The sequence below is a fragment of the Triticum dicoccoides genome, chromosome 1B (assembly GCF_002162155.2).
Source record: "Triticum dicoccoides isolate Atlit2015 ecotype Zavitan chromosome 1B, WEW_v2.0, whole genome shotgun sequence".
In the NCBI taxonomy this organism is placed as follows: domain Eukaryota; kingdom Viridiplantae; phylum Streptophyta; class Magnoliopsida; order Poales; family Poaceae; genus Triticum; species Triticum dicoccoides.
In genome coordinates, this window is record NC_041381.1 from 591,959,900 (window position 1) to 591,980,586 (window position 20,687).

Sequence of the window (20,687 nt, forward strand, 5' to 3'; positions counted from 1 at the left end):
GGGAACATCAAAAGATTTGCCTGATGACCTCACAGACCTTTACAAGACAGATCCTAAAGAGGATTATAATCAGTGCAAGACACGAATCCAATGGATTCGACGATATTGGGCTGAACAATGGTACAAATACAAGTTCGTGACCCAGGAATACGCTGAGAAGAATGCTATCAAAAGTCCTTGGGGTGATATTCTCTATCGAGGCCTTCCACCCAAGAACAGAGCTGAAGCTATTGCACAGGGTTTCTATCCTTGTATGGTCCATGGACCTTAGCCTGAAAATGCCGACCCATCATCATTGCTCTGGTGTCGTGACAATAATCTCTTCAAGCGCAACTTCCAGAATGCAAAAGCATCGGCCAAGGAAAACAAGAAGTCATTGGGATTAGACTTCAACCCTGGTCCCTCTGCTCCCCGTGCTGACGGCTCACGTGATGCAGAACCCAATGTCATCGGCCCCTTTTCCAACCTTGATGGCCTCATCACTTACATCTTGGTCCAAGGTGCCAAAGTGGATCATTCTGATAATGATGCTGACACTGATGAAGCCCCAGCTCCTCCTCCAAAGCCGCAGAAGCTAAAGAAGACTAAGGTTTCACGATCAGCTGCTCCTCCAAAAGCCTCACATGTGAAGCCACTGGTCACTGCACCTCCTGAAGACAGTGTGCAGTCTGAAGATCTATCACGCATCTCCAAGAAGACGGAGAAGAAAAAGAAAATCGTCAAGAATACTAATCAGACATTGACTCCTGCTGCCATTCTACGAGAAGAGCACATTGATCTGTCCAGCGATGAAGATCTTGCAGATGATGCTCTTGAGCAACTGATCAAGAGCAAGGAAGAAGCAGAGATCTTCAATGATTTGCCTCTCTTTGATGTGGCAATCATCCATAACTTCATTGATGAGTGGTTTGACACCCCAAATCTCAGCTTTGATGATCTGCGACTTCCCATTGGCCTCAGCGTCACCTTCAATGGTGCCATTGCTTCTGAGCTAGCTCTTGCTCAGAGCATCGTTGAACTGAAGCACAAGATCGACTATAAGAAAGCTCAGTTCAAGAAGCATGTGGCCAAGCTCAGCATGCAAGATGTCAAAAATGTCAAAAACTTCAAGATCATGCTGTACGAGCTCAAAGAAGCCTTTCACAAGAAGCGCGAAGAAGCTAGAGGCTCTCATGAGCGCATGAAGAGTCTGGCTGACAAGTGTGTGCTAGCCTACAATGAGGCTGAGAAGCGCAATGCTCTTGTTCGTCCTGGCATTGACCCCAGAATGGCTGCAAAGAAGAAGAAGCTATCAACTGACCAATCTGCACCTTCAAGGCAGGAAAAACCTCGCATAGTCTTCCCAAGCAGCATGACTGGCTCGAAGCCAAAGGTCATGTCAACCGCTTCAGAACTGAAGAAGACGAGGGCTGCCGAGGCTGAAGCCAGAAAAAGGAAAAACACAGAAGCCTCTGATGTTGCTCCCTCCAAGAAGAAGCACAAAACCAAGAAGAATCGGGCTGCTCCCATAGAGCCCTTAGTTGTTGAACCTATCTCAATGGTTTGCCCTGCATCTGAACACCAAGAACGACGGATGATTGTTCATGAGCCTGCTTCCACAGAGGCTTATGAAGCTGAAGACATTCCAGCAGTTGATCCCATCGCTGCTGAAGACATTGGTCACCATGACAATGTTGAAGATAATGTAGTTCTTCCTCAGATCGAACACAACTTGGTATCATCGCCTGTTCTCACGAACAGCGAACTCATCAGCATTGGTCATCCTCTGACGCCAATTGCTCAGGATGCATCATGGGCTGATCGCCCACAACAACAAGACTCCCCGAGTACTCCCCAACAACAACAAGTCACACCACCTGTGCAAGAAAAAGAGGATGAGGCCCCGCCAACTCCATCTTGCCCGTATTACACAGGCTTCGCAAAGGACCAAGGCCTCAAGTCCCTCTTTTGAGCGTTCCAGAAGGAGAAGTGCACCACCAATCTATTGCACGTCAAGTGTTTCCAGAAGCCACTCCGACTGTGAATGTGTCCGTGTCTGAAGCCAAAGCTGCTGAAGACAATCCGGCTGCATCAGCCGATGACGAACAAGAAGAAGAACGTGTCCCTACTCCCCCCATTACTGAAGAAGCTGTTCCTGAAGTAAACATGCCAATGCTAGACCCTCTAGCTCATCAAGTGGAGGTTGAAAATCTTGAGGCTGCCACCACCAACACAAATGAAGCCAATGACGTAGTCATGGCTGAAGCAAGTGTGGAGCCTGCACCAACCAATATGCCAGAAGCCAATGCTGCAACTGCTCCTGAAGCTTCTGTTGTGTAGCCTAAAGCCTCTGTTGTTGCCACTGCTCCTGTTCCGCCACCAAGGCCCCATACAATTGAGCAAGCGTACAACCATGGCCACCTAATCACTGTCAAATGGTCCGTTCTGGTCCCTCCGCCTAATGTCTCTGGTCCTCAGTTTGATTATCATATTGAGCATAGGCCTCAGGTCCAGAAACCAAAGCCAAGACTGCCAAGGTTCCCAGGTACTACCACCTCTACAGGGTCCTTCAATGCAAATGGCTTCAAAAGCCACAACACCTTCTTTGACAGCGCAAAGAACCCCTACTCAAGGCAAAGAATATCATCTGATCATTTCTGGAGCCATCAGCAGCGAAGCTATTACTCCTGTGTTCTGTATGATCAAGGGCGCATTTTCCCTCATATGCGCCTCGACACTGAAGCCATTGCTGGACTGCCATGCTTAGAAGAAGCACTTGACTGCTTTCGTGATGCAGGTCTGCTCAGCTTTGTGACAGACAAAGAACATTGGAATGAGGAACTTTTGCTTCAATTCTATGCTACCCTCCACATTCGCAGCTATAACAGGGATACAAAGACATGGGTTCTTGAGTGGATGACAGGAAATGTTCATCATGAAGCCAAAGCTCTTGACATCATTGAGCTTACAGGCCTACCCACTCCCGGAGAGTTGTTCGAACCTGATTGTCAACTCCACCGCAATGCACTGGAGAGCATCTTCCATAAGCCAGAACCCAACATGAGCCAGATGTTGAGCATGATGAAGCCTCTGCCACGTGACGCTGAATACCCAAAGGAGTTCTTTGTTGATGACCGAGGGAGTCCTGGATTAGGGGGTGTCCGGATGGCCGGACTATGACCTTTGGCAGGACTCCCGGACTATGAAGATACAAGATTAAAGATTTCGTCCCGTGTCCGGATGGGACTTTCCTTGGCGTGGAAGGCAAGCTTGGCAATACGATATGAAGATCTCCTCCCATTGTAACCGACTCTGTGTAACCCTAGCCCTCTCCGGTGTCTATATAAACCGGAGAGTTTTAGTCCGTAGGACGAACAACAATGATACCATAGGCTAGCTTCTAGGGTTTAGCCTCTCTGATCTCGTGGTAGATCCACTCTTGTACTACCCATATCATCAATATTAATCAAGCAGGAGTAGGGTTTTACCTCCATCGAGAGGGCCCGAACCTGGGTAAAAACATCGTGTCCCTTGTCTCATGTTACCATCCGCCTAGACGCACAGTTCGGGACCCCCTACCCGAGATCCGCCGGTTTTGACACCGACATTGGTGCTTTCATTGAGAGTTCCTCTGTGTCGTCACCTTTAGGCCCGATGGCTTCTTTGATCGTCAACCACGACGCGGTCCAGGGTGAGACTTTTCTCCCCGGACAGATATTCGTATCCGGCGGCTTCGCACTGCGGGCCAACTCGCTTGGCCATCTAGAGCAGATCGAAAGCTACGCCCCTGGCCATCAGGTCAGGTTTGGAAGCTTAAATTACACGACCGACATCCACGGGGACTTGATCTTCGGCGGATTCGAGCCACAGCCGAGCGTGCCGCACTGTCCCGATGGGCATGATCTAACTCTGCCGCCGGACAACGCCCAGAGTACCGCTCAAGTGTCCGCTTCGATCATCAGCTCAGAGCCGACTGCGCTAGGCGGGGATGGACGGTTGGACGCCACCCCGGGAGCCGCAATCTCTACGGCGATAGAGCCGAATACCAGCCTAGTCCTTTGCAAGGCCCGTGACTCCAAGGTGCCGGACTCCGTTCCAGACTCCGAATCTCCTGCACCCCTTCCGATCGAACTTGATTGGGCTCCGATCATGGAGTTCACCGCCGCGGACGTCTTTCAGCACTCGCCTTTTGGCGATATCTTGAACTCCCTAAAGTCTCTCTCTTTGTCAGGAGAGCCCTGGCCGGACTATGGTCAGCAGGGTTGGGATGCGAACGACGAAGAAATTCGAAACCCACCCACCACCCACTTTGTAGCCACTGTCGATGATCTAACCGACATGCTCGACTTCGACTCCGAAGACATCGACGGTATGGACGCCGATGAAGGAGACGACCAAGAACCAGCACCTATAGGGCACTGGAAGGCCACCTCGTCATACGATGTATACATGGTGGACACACCTAAAAGAAATGACAACGAGGATCAAAAGGGCGCAACCAGGGATCGCTCCCTCGAAAAACAGTCAAAGCGGCGGCGTAAGCGCCACGCCAAGCCCCACCTCGACAAAGACCCAGCCATAGAGCAGGGCGAATCAACGGAAGACGAACATGCCATCGAGCAACCGTCCAAACAGGGCGGACAATCCGAACAACCCATCCTCGGGAAAGATAATAGTCCGGACGACCTCACGCTGGACAAATTGCTGGAACATCAGAACCTCCACCAAAGGCTCGTTGCCACTGCACGTAGCCTGAAAAAGCAGAAGCGGAGGCTCAAAACAGCGGAAGATGCACTCAGGATCAGATGGGGCAAAGTACTCAATACCGCACACAAGTACGGCAACAGTCATCACACAAAGAGCTATCTGAAGTGGAAACTACTACCGGAATTTGATGAAGAGGCCATAGAGCCCCCACAATCAAAAAATAAGGAAGCCACAAGGTCGGATAGACGACCCCACGATCGATCTCAATCGACAAAGGGCGCCGCACTCAATACGGCGCGCGATCGGCCCAAGGATTCGCATCAAAAAACTGGCCCAACCAGATCCATCTATGGGCCAAGAAAGCAAGCTCCAGTGAGCAATGCAATGCAAAAAATATCCGAACATCGCGGCACACCTACATACAGGGGCGCCGCACATCCCCTATGTTTTACCGATGAGGTGCTGGATCATGAATTTCCAGCGGGATTCAAGCTCGTGAATATAGAAGCATACGACGGAACAACAGACCCTGGAGTCTGGATCAAGGATTATATCCTCCACATACACATGGCCAGAGGAGATGACCTCCACGCCATAAAATACTTACCCCTTAAGCTCAAAGTGCCAGCCCGGCATTGGCTTAAAAGCCTTCCCGAAAACACCATGGGAAGTTGGGAAGCGCTCGGGGATGCTTTCCGGGCAAATTTTCAAGGGACCTATGTCCGACCTCCGGATGCAGATGATCTGAGTCATATAACTCAGCAGCCCGGAGAGTCAGCCCGGAAACTCTGGAACAGATTCCTTACTAAAAAGAATCAGATAGTCCACTGTCCGGACGCCGAGGCCCTAGCAGCTTTCAAACATAGCGTCCGAGACGAATGGCTTGCCAGACACCTCGGCCAAGAAAAGCCAAAAACAATGGCCGCATGAACAAGCCTCATGACCCGCTTTTGCGTAGGAGAGGATAGCTGGTTGGCAAGAAGCAGCACTAGCGACCCGAGCACATCCAAACTCAGAGATGGAAACGGGAAACCGCACCGTAACAAAGAACAGCGCCGAATCAAGGATAGCAGCCCGATGAGCACGGCAGTCAGCGCCGGATTCAAAAGCTCTCGGCAAAATCAGAAAAAGCCGCCACCCAAAGATGACAGGGACGAGCTGTCTAACCTCAACAAAATCCTGGACAAAATATGTCAAATCCACAGTACTCCCGGGAGACCTGCAAACCATACCCACAGAGAATGTTGGGTCTTCAAGCAGTCCGGCAAACTCAACACCGAACACAAGGGGCTCGACACACCAAGCGAGGATGACGACGCACCCCACAAGCAGGACACCGGAGAACAAAAGAAGTTCCCACAAGAAGTCAAAACAGTAAATTCACTTCAGATGACAAAAGGGAAAACAAAATGACGCTTACGAAGACACGCGCCATATGGCCAGCCCCAGAAGAGCACCGCCACTGGTTGTTACAACCAATCACCTTTGATCATCAGGATTACTCCAGAGGAGCCCGGAACGCAGGCTGGACTGCCTTGGTCTTGAATCCGATTATTGACGGACTCCAATTTACAAAAGTCCTTATGGACGACGGCAATGACTTAAACCTGTTATATCAGGACACAATCCGCAAACTAGGGGTAAACCCAGCTATAATCCGCCATGGCAACACTTCCTTTCAAGGAGTCACGCCGGGTCCAGATACCCAGAGTATGGGTTCTCTTTCGTTAGAAGTCACGTTCGGCTCACCTGACAACTTCCGAAGCGAAAAGCTAACATTCCACATCGCCCCATTCGTAAGTCGCTATCAAGTGCTACTGGGACGCGAAGCTTTCGCCCGCTTTAACGCAATACTGCATTATGCATCCCTTACACTTAAAATGCCCGGCCCATGAGGCATCATCTCATTACAGGGGAATATCAATTGACCCCGAAAGTACGGGTAAAGGTGCGGCCGCCTGGACAGCCGCACACTAATCCAGCCCTACTATCCCGGACACGGCTAGACGAGTCCGGCGTAAACATACATAGGCTTAATAGCCGCATAACCATGTACAAGGGGCTCCGCGTGTTCACGCCAGGAGACAATACGGCTCAATTCTTGCTCCAACTATATTTTGTCTATTTTAATATAGATTTCTTGCACGCTTATTTTTCACTAAGTTCCTCTCTTTCGCAGACGAACATTGTGCTACGCCCGTCCAGGATACGGCACAACGGAGACACAGGCGCAGACGTGCAGTAGGGACCCATTTCAAGGATTCTTTTCAGATTAAGACCCTGTGTAAACCTTTTTTACTGTCTCTTGTTGACAACATCCCCCGGTTTTCGCTATAACCGAGGAGGAGACTGGCGTCTTGGCATGTGGCCATGCAAGAATTTTGCGCGTACCTGGACACCAGGGGCTTTTTTAACCAAGGGCTCTATTTCGGCCCGTCTTCATAAAGACCGAATACCTTAGGGAGTGTTCGGCGTCGCGAGTTTGGCCTTATATGCATCAGCTCTGAATCATGTCTTTAGTCAAATGTTGGGTTTGCCCGGCTCCTGTGTTTTGCTGCCTTACGTTCCGTTATATCGGCTAACGTGGCACCAGGAGAACTACTGCGATTGTGCCCCGGTTCGGCCAGGCGAGCACCTCAGTAGAGAAAGCCAAAAACTGACTGTCATGATACAGCGAGAGCCTGGTCAACCACTCGATGACTCTCGGAATCTTTAGGATTCCTCCGCATTAACGAAGGACCACTTCCCGGTCAGGCACACACGCGCCCCGAATTCGGGCGAGCGCGGTGCCTTTAGGGGCTATTGAGTAGCCCCAATGTCAAACTCCTATGGCTAAGTGAAAGTGATAAAGCATTATAGTCCGGTTGCCTAGTTCGATGCGCTATCACCTCCTTTGTAGGACCAAGACGTTGGATTAAGTGTGAAAAGGCGCCTTTTTTGCGAACACCCCGCATTATATGCGTGGGGGCTGAAGCCAGTGACTGCCATCTTTCAGGTTATATACACATATACATTAACGGCCGCACATGAGGTATTATAATTCTTGCAAGCACAAGTATAAAAAGCTTTTATATTCTATTAAAATATTTCTTTTACAATAGCACATGCTATTCGAACACAACATCCTTCGAGCACTGCGCTTCTATTAAACGACCGCCCAGGAGAACTTCCTCAAAGTAGTGCCTGGCAGGTACCCGGCCTTCGTCCGAATCCCAGGATGCAACAATACTGGCCTTCATATCCGTCCAGTATGTCTTGACACGGGCAAGAGCCATTTGTGCACCCTCTATGCACACCGACCTATTCATTGCATCAACATCCGGCACAGAACCAAGGAACTGCTGCACCAATCCAAAATAACTCTTCGGCTCTGGCTCTCCCGGCCACAAACGACTCGCAACATACTTCGTGGCGAGTCCGGATAACCTGTTCAGCTCCGCCCAGGCGGCCAAACGGTCAGATACAGAAAGTGGGCGTTCGGGATTGTGGAACTGCGACCAAAAAAGTTCTTCCAATTTATGGTCACCTCGACCTCGGAAGTGTTCGGTTGCGTCTGCCGCACTCGCTGCCAAATCCAGATAAGTGTTTTCCGCACTCCACTGCCGGTCTAACGGAGCATACCTAGGATCCCCGAACTTCATCCGCAGCATATATGGCCTTCCAGCCGTGATATCTCTGGTCTAACGCAGCTCCTCCTTCATAGCTCTCATTGCAGAGCGAGTATCCTTGGCCTCAGCAATGATCTTCTCAAGGTCCTTCTGAGCCGCCCTTTCTTGTTCGAGAAATTTACAGCGGTCGGCAGCATCCTTCAATTTTATAGCCATCTCGGCTATTACCTTCTTGCTCTGGCAGTGAGCAGCCTGTTCGGCTTTCAGCTCTTCAGCCGCCTTAGCGGCAGCCGCATCACTTTTTCTTGCTTGCTCCTTGGCTCGGGCAAGTTCCGCCCGAAGGTTCTCCACGGCAGCAGCACTATCTGCATTAAGCACATATATTGTAAGGCACGAGCATCGCACTCCTCTTATCAGATGTCTGTGGAGCATACCTTGTGCCTCATCTAGCCGCTTATGTACAAGCGCGATGTCGGCATCCGCCACGTCAAGTTGCCGCATTAGTTCGGCAGATTCATCAGTCCGGCTAGCCACTGAACGCCTCGCCACCTTCATAAAAAGGTGACATTTTATACCTGGGGTTATGATCTTCTGTGCGCCATCACTCTTGACGACACACAGAGTCTCAGGGGCTACTATTTATACAGGGCGCATTTTATATGCAGCTCTATCAAAAGGTACACCTTTTCACGTACCTCAAAGCCTGTCAGTAAACTCCTGGAGGCCTCGTACAATCCGCTTTCCGTGGATGAAATCCTTCCTATCACCGTGTTCATCAACATACTGTGTTCTTCTGAGACGGACGCTCGCCCGAGCAGATCCCTCAGCCTCTCCAACCGCGCACCAGAAGGCACCGGACTAGCCCAACGACCTTTTTCAGGATCCGGACTTGGAGAAACCCATCGGGACGACACCTCGGGGTCGCCTGCCTCGTAAGTCGGTGTAGATAGGGGAGGCGTTTCGCTCTCCATCATCTCCGGACAAAGATCCCCTGAAGACAAGCTCTGCTGAGAAGGGTTGAGATCCGAACTGGAAGGTAATATTTTGGTTATCTTCCTCAGAAATAAAACAGGGATGCTACTCATTTTTGAACCCCTCTCTTTACTTACGGCTCGGAGGAAAGCTGATCCCCTTGAGGGCGCAATGCGGCCGGGGCAGTCTCCGGCGCTGGATCCTCTGACGAAGATTTCTTCCCCCGTTTTGAGGTCATCCCCTCCGGGTCTTCAGAGGCACTCCTTTTCTTTCCCAGGTTGGGGGGAGTCTCGATTCCTCCCTTCCTGACGGTCTCCTCCGTGGAGGTGGTAGCTCCTTGGTTCCCCTCTTCGCCCTCTGCCGAAAGCATAATCTCCAGCATCCTGGTTAACACGGGATCCGGCGCGGTCTCGGGCAGGGGGGCTGGACACCTGATAAGCTTTGCCTTCGCTATCCACTCCTGTTCAAGGGATAGCTCTATTAAAGGGCAACTCTATGATGAAAATACGGATGGTGTGTCCAAATACGGGGCTACTTACCTTAGCATCTGGGCGATTGCAGCTCAGACCTGCATCCTCGGACAAGTCCGGACACCTTTCTTGTGATCCAAAGAACAATTTGTACATCCCCACGGGTGTCGCGCCCATAAAATGTTGGAGGACTCGCAGTCCCTCCGGATTAAATTCCCACAGGCGGAGAGGGCGACGTTTGCAGGGCAGCGTGCGGCGAATCAGCATAACTTGCGCCACTACAGTCAAGTTAATATCTCTTTCTAAGAGATCCCGAATGCGGTCCTGTAGTAGGGGCACGTCTTTGGACGGCCCCCAGATAAGCCCTTCATTGACCCATGATGCTCGCCGTGGTGGGGGACCTGAGCAGAAAGCAGGTGGCGCCACCCATGTGGTGCCCCTGGGGGCTGTGATGTAAAACCAGTCCCATTGCCATAAGCCGAACTCCTCTTGGAAAGTGCCCTCGGGCTAGGGAGCGCCGGCTATCTTGCTTATAATAGCTCCTCCGCCCTCAGCGTGCTGCCCTTTTATCATCTTCGGCTCCACCTTGAAGGTTCTGAGCCACAATCTGAAGTGAGGGGTGATATGGAGGAAGGCCTCACACACGACGATGAATGATGAAATTTGGAGGATGGACTCCGGAGCTAAGTCGTGAAATTCCAGTCCATAATAGAACATCAGCCCCATCACGAAGGGATCAATCAGGAAGCCTAGCCCCCGAAGGAAGTGAGATGTGAACACCACGCTCTCACCGGGCTGGGGAGAGGGAATGGCCTGCCCTTGAGCAGGCAGCCTATGTGAGATTTTGCCGATTAGATACCTGGCATCTCTCAGCTTTCACACGTCTTCTTCCGTAATGGAGGAAGGCACCCACCAGCCTTGAAGGTCAGAGCCGGACATCGTCGAAGGTCCGAAGCGCCTAAAATTAGAGCTTTGAGTGTTGGAACTCGAGGCGAGGGGAGGATTCGATTGGATTGAACAAGAAAGGAGTCGAGCCTTGGTCTCTTTATAAAGGGGTTGAATACCAAGAGCCCTCCCCGTAACCGTTTGGGACTCGCTTTCAATTAGAGAATCATACCAAAAGGCGCGGTTGGGTTACCCACGCCTGTATTGATGAGAATCCCGGAATAAGGGGACACGATCTCTGCTTTGACAAGACGTGCCAAGGAAACCGCCTCGCTAAACGCGCTGAGGTGGAACAGTAAAATGACTCGAATAAATGCTTGGCCGTGGCGTGACGTCACGCTGCGGAATACGTCATCAGATTAGATTTGTGCAGATATTATTCTCTCTACGGTGGTATGTGGAACTTATTTTTACAGAGCCGGACACTATCCTTGTGTTCAACATCTTCTATGAAGTATTCGGAGGAGGAACCCGCCTTGCAATGCCGAAGACAATTTACGCGCCGGACTCGTCGTCATTGAAGCCTGGTTCAGGGGCTACTAAGGGAGTCCTGGATTAGGGGGTGTCCGGATGGCTGGACTATGACCTTTGGCCGGACTCCCGGACTATGAAGATACAAGATTGAAGACTTTGTCCCGTGTCCGGATGGGACTTTCCTTGGTGTGGAAGGCAAGCTTGGTGATACGATATGAAGATCTCCTCCCATTGTAACCGACTCTGTGTAACCCTAGCCCTCTCCGGTGTCTATATAAACTGGAGAGTTTAGTCCGTAGGACGAGCAACAATGATACCATAGGCTAGATTCTAGGGTTTAGCCTCTCTGATCTCGTGGTAGATCCACTCTTGTACTACCCATATCATCAATATTAATCAAGCAGGAGTAGGGTTTTACCTCCATCGAGAGGGCCCGAACCTGGGTAAAAACATCATGTCCCTTGTCTCCTGTTACCATCCGCCTAGACGCACAGTTCGGGACCCCCTACCCAAGATCCGCCGGTTTTGACACCGACAATGACCTTGAGTTCTGCCTCGCACAATATATCACATCATCAGGCGGACTCTATGGCCTATAAAAGGGCATTCATCGGCTGCAAAACTTGAAGGAGCCATGAAGACATTGGTCTTTTACATCCTCAATGGCATCAGCTTCAATACACAAGAATTCTTCCTCCGGCAACTGGCTGCGTCTGGATCTGACCTTTTTGGCCTGAAATTCTATGCTCCATGGGTCATGCGCCTCATCAAGCTACACTCTGCTATCAACTATCAGCCCTCTGCTCGCAATCATCTGATCTTTCTACCAGAGGTTGATATGTCAGTTGAAGCCATATACTCTGAGCCTGCCAAGAAGCCTCTTTGTCTTCAAAATGATGAACACCAAAGCTTCACTCAGCCCATGGAAGGAGTCCAAGCAGTAACTCGTGTCTATCCAATGGCTGGGAACACTCATCTGCCTCATCATGCGCCAACTGAAGCTACTGAGAGCACAATTGCCCAAAGGCCTAAGAAGCACTCTCGCGTCCTAAATGACTGAGAACTTCTTGTGGCACTACACTAGAAACAAGACAAGCATCACTTTTGGCTCAAGCGACAGATGCAAAGCCTCTTGGTGGACGTCAATCGCATTCGAAATCTTGCCACCAAGAATGCCTTTGTCACTCACGAGACCTGTCGGCGATCATGGAAGAGTTTGACACTGCTCAGTGCTGAAGCAGATCCGTTCACTGAAAGATTCAAGTTTGACTCCACTCCTGCACGGAATGTTGTCCTACGTCGAACTCCATCCCTTGAAGACTCTGACTATTCTTCCTCCGCGGCAACTGTGAATGCCAAAGTGATCGATGATGAAGACGATGCTACTTCACCGCCCCCTACTTCTGCACGCATCGACACTGCACCAAGTTCGTCTACACCGCCAAACAACAACGACAACCCAGCTGCTTCACCTACTCCTCATGGGGATGAGTAGATGCTCTATGTCTTCAAACCTTTTTGGTCATTACTGACAAAAGGGGGAGAAGCATATGAGTTTGATAGTCTTCAAGCGGGTTCATATGGGCGGTTGCTTTATATTTTGCCTAGTGATTACAACTCTTGCTTTTGATACATTTCGTTCTTTGAGTTGTAACACTTAAACTCGATGGTCGTCTGCTACTTATTTGCTTTTCCATGTGTGATGATAACTTCCGCACTTAGATCATTCTGCAGACGTCCATTTTTCATTATGCATGTCACTCTCTTAGTTATATCATTTCATGCATGATGAATTATCTTCATAAGTTGAAGAGGATCTCCACAAGTACAACCTGCCATGTGCATTTGCATTCCAAAAGCAAATTACTTATATGCACATCTTCAGGGGGAGCCTTTGCCACTTATGAAGACAATATCCTATCCTTTACAATTTCACATACTTTATCCCCGTTGAAAACTTCAACCAGTTTGTCATCAATCACCAAAAAGGGGGAGATTGTAAGTGCATCTAGTGCCACCCCTAGTTGGTTTTGGAGTATTGACGACAAAGTTGGTTGAGGGACTAATGCGTTTGTGAGAATTGCAGGATAACGCAGGTAGTGTCCCTCATTGATTCGGTTTACCTACCGGAGATGACTCCTAAAAATGTATGAAGACATTGACGACAATGGTGGTATGTGAAGATATTCATATTGAAGACTATGACATGAGAAGACATTGAGTGAAGACTATGGAGCGCGAAGACTGTGTTGTTTTGTTGTTTCCTTTTCTTCTTTGTTGAGTCATAGGAACCACCGTACTGTTAAGTGGGGTCCAAGTGAACAAAGTCAGAATGACTGAAGTGATGCTCAACCCAAATCCTATGTCTTCGAGCGAAGACAATGAGAGCAAATCTTATCCAGAGCTGGATGAGTCAGCTTTTCTTGTAGCCCAAGCAAAGTTGCCGTGTGTGTTTGAAATTTGACCGTTGGAACACGTGTCAGTTCCTTAGTGACCCAGGGTCATTTCGGACATATCAGGTTGGGTTGCCTTGTGGCTATAAATAGCCCACCCCCTACACCATAAATTGGTGGCTACTTAGAGTTAGTTCACGGCTTTTGTCGTTTGAGAGCAACCCACCTCGAAGCCTTTGAGAGAGAGAAATCCTTGCGAGGACAAAGCCCAAACACCCAGAGCCAAAGAGTGTTAGGCATCACTGAAGTCTTTCTGTCTGAGTGACCTGAAGACTTATTACACTTGAGGACTGTGTATCCTCCAGCCGGTTAGGCATCACGTTCTGAGCATCCAAGAGTCATTGTGGATCGCCGGTGAACGAAGTCTGTGAAGGTTCGGAAGTCTACCTTGAAGACTTACCAGAGTGATTGGGCGAGGACTGTGTGTCCTTTGCTCAAGGGGAATAAGGTGAAGACGCGGTCTTTTGAGTTGAATCTCAGCCTCCCTAACCAGACGTACAGTTGTCACAGCAACTGGAACTGGTCCAACAAATCCTGTGTCTTCAACAAGTGACTGGTTCTATCCTCTCCCTCCCTTTACTTTGAGTTTGTCTTCGTGAAGTCATTGCCTATTTGCCGTACCTGTTTGACTTCATTGCTTGACTACTATCATTGGTTGGCTTCATACTATCTTCCATCCTGATCCTTACTACCAAGCTGCTATTAGTCTTTGTACTTTCACATTATTGCATACTTGACTATGGCTTGTTTGTTGTAGTTTATCTTCCGCTGCATATCAATTAGGTCATTTCTATTGTTTGTCTTTGAAACTTCCACGTTTTGAAGACTTTGATAAAAATCGCCTATTCACCCCCCCCTCTAGTCGATAACTAGCACTTTCAGTTCGTCCTAAATCTTCGGGCGAACGGTTTTTCACCACGACTATAAATATCCCCTCACCCCTTCCTCACTTCCTTTACTCTGCTCGACCGCTCTCTCTCTCTCTTGCTCGAGCTTCTCAAACCCTTGCGCCGCCGCTACTCCATCATTGCCGGTGAGGAAGAGCTTCACTGCCTCAACCTTGTCACCGTCGTACTCGCGCCGGCCGCGGAAATCTTCACTCCGTCGCCGCCGTAGCCGTCTTCCTCCGCCGAGTTAGGTCGTGGAAGATCTACACCGATGAACTTCACTGTTCTACTTCACAGTTCGTCGTGTTCTTCATCCAGGGTAATTAAAATTTACTTTTACTACCCTCTTTTGATTCGAAATTTCACAACAAAATCTTCAAAGGTGTTTTATTCTTCAAATCGTCACACACAAAACACCTCACTAGTCATCTGTTCTTGATTTGTTTCTCTAAGCATCATTTTTCTTCAAGATTCCTCAATTGTGTGGATCCTCGATCTATACAACTCTGGAACCTAAGACAAAGAACGCTTAGTGAAATTCTTCAAGGCTCATCTGGTCAAATTTCCTCAAACTTGTTCTTTTTGAAAAACCTTCTGAGAACGCATATGACCTCTCCAAATTCCTCGCAACTATACTCTGTTCACAGGTACTCATGTCCGCTGTTGAATCACTAGGTTCTCATCAACTTAACTCATTTGCAGCGTTCCTCGAAGAAAAGTTGCACACTTCTTTAGAGAATTCGATTGTTCAAATTCCTCATCTGAAGAATATGGCTGACGGTAAGAAGCCGCAGAAAGGAGGAAAGAAGCCTGAGGTCATGACTGCTTTTGAAATACCTGAGGCCATCTATGCTGACTATTGCACACCTGATGAGGCTAAGTTCGGAAAGGAAAATAAAAATCAGCGCAAGGTGTGCATACAGAAGATTGAAAGGAGATGGGCAAGAGAATGGAGGGAGTACAGATATGTAACTCCGAAGTATATGAAGAAATTCACACTAAATCCTCCATGCCCAAGAGCTCCATTGGCACCTGGCCAAGAAGCTGACCCCACCAGCATCAAGCGTGGTGAGGATTTTCCTGAAGAATGGGCCAAGTGCCAAGCCAAGTTGGCGAGACAAGCCAAAGAAGCAGTGAGGAAGTTCAATGAAGACTCTGCTACTGCTACTGCCACTGAGGCCTCTGTCAAGCCTAGAAAATCAATGGCAAAGAAGCCCGCTCACAAGCCAAGTGCTTCACCAACTATGCCCTCACGGCCAAGTTCCTCAGCAAAGCCCTCACGGCCAGAATCTTCAAAGCCCTCACGGCCAGATTCTTCAAAGCCCTCGCGGCAAGTTCCTCATGCTGCTCCTGCTCCTCCAAAGTCCTCAGCTGCTCCAGCAAAGTCCTCAACACCTATACATCTGGTAACGTGCCAAAGGACAATAGGCATCTCTATTGCCTCTGGTGCCTTGGCAAGTTCCTCAGCTGCAACAAAATCTTCATCAGGCCCCACTCTGCTGAAGACAAAGGCAACGGCTGGTCGAGGTCCTTGGCCAAGTCCGAAGAAGAAACATGTTGCCTTCCAAGTGCTATCTGACGATGAAGCTGATGATGATGAACTTGCAGAAATCATCAGAGACCGACAAGAAAGGGCCGCTAGAGCCAAAGGCACAAATGTGCCACTGCTTTTGGATCCAAGGGCGATCCTTGATTACATTGATCTCTGGCACAAGGATCCAAATACTCCTATGCCTAATTTCAATTTGACTCCTGGTCAAAGTCACATGCTGACCCATTTCATTACTGAAGAGAAATGGAAATTTGAGAAGTCCAGGCAGATCAAGAAGGCTCAGTTCAGAAAGGAGAAGTTCCTGAAGAAAAACATTGTCAATATGACAACTGATGAACTCCTCAAGATCCAAGCTGAAATCAAAGCCCTCGGCGATGATTTCCATGCTTATTATGTTGATTGGCAAGGAGCCAAAGTCAGGTTTGTGAAACTGACTGAGAAATTCACCAATGTTGCAGCCCCATCGCAACAAGAAATTCCTCAAGCTGAAGCATCTGCTTAGCCAACTGAAGAACATGCTAGCATCGCTGATGACATTCAGGCTGCTGATAAAAATGCTAGTTCCAGGGCTGATGACTCCATTCCAGCCGCTGAAGAAATTGCCAGGGCATCCACTAGTGGTGCGCCTGAAGAAACTGAAGAAGTCAGGGCAACTGCAATAGTTGCGCCTGAAGAAAATCAACCAGATTCCTCAGCTCCTCCTGTGCCTACTCCAACTCCTACCCTTCCATCTGCATCAGATGTGAGGAAGACCAAGGCTGCAGAGCGAGCTGTAGTGAAGAAAATGAAAGCATCAACTGCTTCAAAATCTTCAGCTCCGAAGAAGATGAAGCCTCTGACAAGCTCGATTGAAAATCCAATTGATGTTGTTCCGATTTCCACCATGCCATCAAAGGACCTTGTTCCTTATGGTGAAGAATATGTGATCCCAAGCGGATCTGATGAAGAACCTCAATCTGCTGCTTCGTCAGAGCAGATTGATGAAGAAAATGAAGTGGATACAATCCCTTCAACGATTGTTGCTTCCTCGCCAATGCCTCAGTTCACAGCTGAAGAGGTTGGCGTTGAAGAAAATGAAGTTGAAGACGTGAACATTGGCTGCACAACGCCCGTGATGAATGATGACTTTTGGGAAAGTCAGCACCCCAATTCTCCACTCTTCACTCCAATTTAACAAATACCTCAGTCCCCTGCACCAACCGTTCAAATGGGCTCTGAAAAAACTCATCCCACCTCGTCTGTGCATGAAGACATTCCAGCCGCTAGTGCTAAAGAAACTGCTTTTGCTGATCCTTTGAACACGCAGACTGCCACTGAAGAGGAACCAGAAATTCCTCAGCCTAAAGAACCTGAGATTGCGATTCCTGAGATTGTGATACAACTCACTGACACTCCAGTGCCAAAGCCAACGAATCCATTCTCAAAGAAGCAAAAGTTCAAGGCTGAAGATTTCTTCAGCGAGCATGTATTCTTCACAGATTACAACCCCTATGATTCTGCTCGCATAAGGAAGAGGCATTTCTGGACTGCTAGTCAAGCCAATTTCTATTCCTCAGTATTGTTCAACAAAGACAAAGTCTTTGATCATGAACATATTCCTCATGTGGACATGGAGTCTCTGCCGTGCTTTGAGTCAGTCCTTAGTGTTCTTCATGATGCTGGATTGCTAAATTTCTGCACTGACACCTATGATTGGAATGAAGAACTCATTCTTCAATTCTATGCAACGCTGCACATCACAGGAAACTCTAAAGATGTGAATTCATGGGTACTGGACTGGATGTCTGAAAATACTCACTACAAGGCAAAAGCTATTGAATTGCTTCGTGTCTTACCACTCAGTCCACCCCTTGACGGTGCTCGTTGCGTCTACAGTGAACCTGAGCTTTCAAATCATTACGTGCAAGTGCTGATGAAGCCTTTGAAGCCAGGGCAGGCTCCTCGAACCAAATTCCTCGTCAAGGAATTATTGTATGTGCCTCAGACTGTCTATCGCATTCTAACGAAGACAATGAGTCCTATCAAAGGCCACGACTCAAATGATGAAGAAGTCGTTGGCATCATGAAGAATATGCTTTTCAATACCATCCATGGCGTTCCCGTCAACTTCCATGATTTCTTCATGAGGACTCTGGCGAATATTGCTATGTCACCATTTGAGCTGAAACCTTATGCACCATGGATTATGAGATTCATCAGGACAAGGTCTTCACTCAATTACAAGGTTGATACTCTGAACCATGGCAGCTTCTTGCCTCTAATTGAAGTCCTCAAGCGGACATTTTCCTCAGCTGATGACAAAGGCAAGGCAACTATTGTGATAGATGAAGGCATTCGTCCATTGGATGGTCAATTCCGCAAGGCTGCATCCTACTCCACCAATGATGACTCTGCCACACATGATTCTGCCGCTAAGCAAAATCCTCAAGCCACAGCACCCAGGGTGATGACTGATCGTGAGTTACCCCTCAGTCTTCATCAGAAGGTTGATCGCAATCATAAATGGGTCAAGCATCAGTTTGGTTCAATTCTTCACAACATGACATCAACACACAATGCAGTGAAGAAAAACCACTACTACCTCCATGAAACCTTCAACCGTACCTGGGCTATTCTATCTCATGTCTACAGCGCTGAAGATCTGAAGAAAATGGGTCTCGAGGAAGAATTTGACTGGTCTGCACCTCCACCGAAGAAATTCAAGAAGGTCAAGGTTCCTTCCTTGGTGGCCAGCTCCTGTTCTTCATCGCGCGACACTGATGAAAATGAAGACTTGGACGACACTGCGGCAGGCCCTACTACAACAACCGACCGCGACAACGCTGACGCTCCTCCGTCAACTTGATATTCTTCAGGGGCGTTAGTCCTCAATTTTGATCCTTTTGGTCATTCGATGACAAAGGGGGAGAAATTTGAGTTAGTCTTCAAGCGGGTCTATAATATGGGCGTTTTCTTTCTAAGTTACAACTCTCGCTCTTCTGAAACTTTTATTGGATCGAGTTGTAATCTTAAACTCGATGGTGCTCTGATACTTTTGATGCACTGTGCTTTGATACTCTTGATACGTTATTCTGCATGCTTGTTCCTCATTAATATTATTGCACGCATGCTGAATTTCATCAGGCACCATATTTCATCATGCATTTCAAATTCTTCATATTATATGTCAAATGCGTGTATGAATTACAAGATATAGGGGGAGATCTCCATGATTCAACTCTTCAAAGTGTGCATTGCTTCAAAAGCAAATTCCTCACTATGCACATCTTTAGCGGGAGTTCTTCTATATCTTGCAATCAAATTCCTCAATATCAGTACTTACACTTCATATGTTTATCCCCGTTGAAAACTTAACCTATATTGTCATCAATCACCAAAAGGGGGAGATTGTAAGTGCATCTAGTGCCCCTTAGTGATTTTGGTGTATTGAAGACTTATAGGTTAAGGGACTAATGTGTTTATGAGTGTACACAGGTCTATAAGTCTATGAGGAGTTTGATATTTACAGGGAAAGTCGACCCCTAAAAATGAATATCTTCGACTGAAGATTTTGGTATTCCTGAAGACTTTCATGAAGACTTTGAAAGTGAAGAAATTGGTGTATCCGTGAAGACTTGATAATCATGCGAGGAATATGAAGCTTGAAGACTTTCATTTTCATAGTTTTGTTTTTCTCTTTCTTGAGTCATAGGAAACACCGTACTGTTAAAGGGGGTTGAGGAAATACTAAGGAAAAATTTCCATGTGATGCTCAACTCAAAATCCTAAACCTACCAAACCCTTCGAGTGAAGCCTTTGGAAATCTCATACAGTTCAGTCACTTTCTTCAGTGACAGAGACGAAGTTCTTCTGGTCGCTGAGGAATTTGTTCTGACTGAGGAGTTAGGAATTCGCCAGTGCGGATTGCCTACACAGTGAGGAACATGATAGCCCTGAGGAATTTGAGAGTCAAATTTCTGACCGTTGCTAAGCTGCGCGCCAGCTGTCCCAAAATATCTTATCCACCTAACGGTCATATCATTGAAGGGCATTTATGTCTTATCATGTCGGGCTGCTCCCTAGGCTATAAATAGCCCCCCCTACAACCACTAGCTGGTTGGCTGCTCCGAGAGAAACTGACACTTGTCATTTGAGAGCAACCCATCCTCTGAGGACTTTGAGCGAAAATCATCGAGTGAGGAAAAACCCAAACCCAAACACCTACAAACCCCAAAGTGATTGAGCATCACTGAAGAGATTGATCCTGCGTGGATCCGACGCTTGTTACCTTTAAAGACTGTGCTTCTTCCAGACGGTTAGGCGTCATGGTCTAGAGCATCCAAGAGGAATTGTGGATCGCCGAGTGACCGAGTCTGTGAAGGTTTGGAAGTCGCCTGAAGACTTACCACGAGTGATTGGACGAGGTCTGTGTGACCTTAGTTCAAGGAGAATACGGTGAGGACTTGGTGTCCTGAGCTGCGTGCTCAGCGACTGGGTGTCCGGGACTGTGTGTCCTCGAGTTTAAATACTCAGCTGCTCCAACCAGACAGACAACTGAGACAGCAGTTGTAACTGGTCTACCAAATCATTGTCTTCACCAACCTTACTGGTTCTATTTCCTCAACTCTTTCATTTCCTCATTACTTTGTTGAGTGATTGTT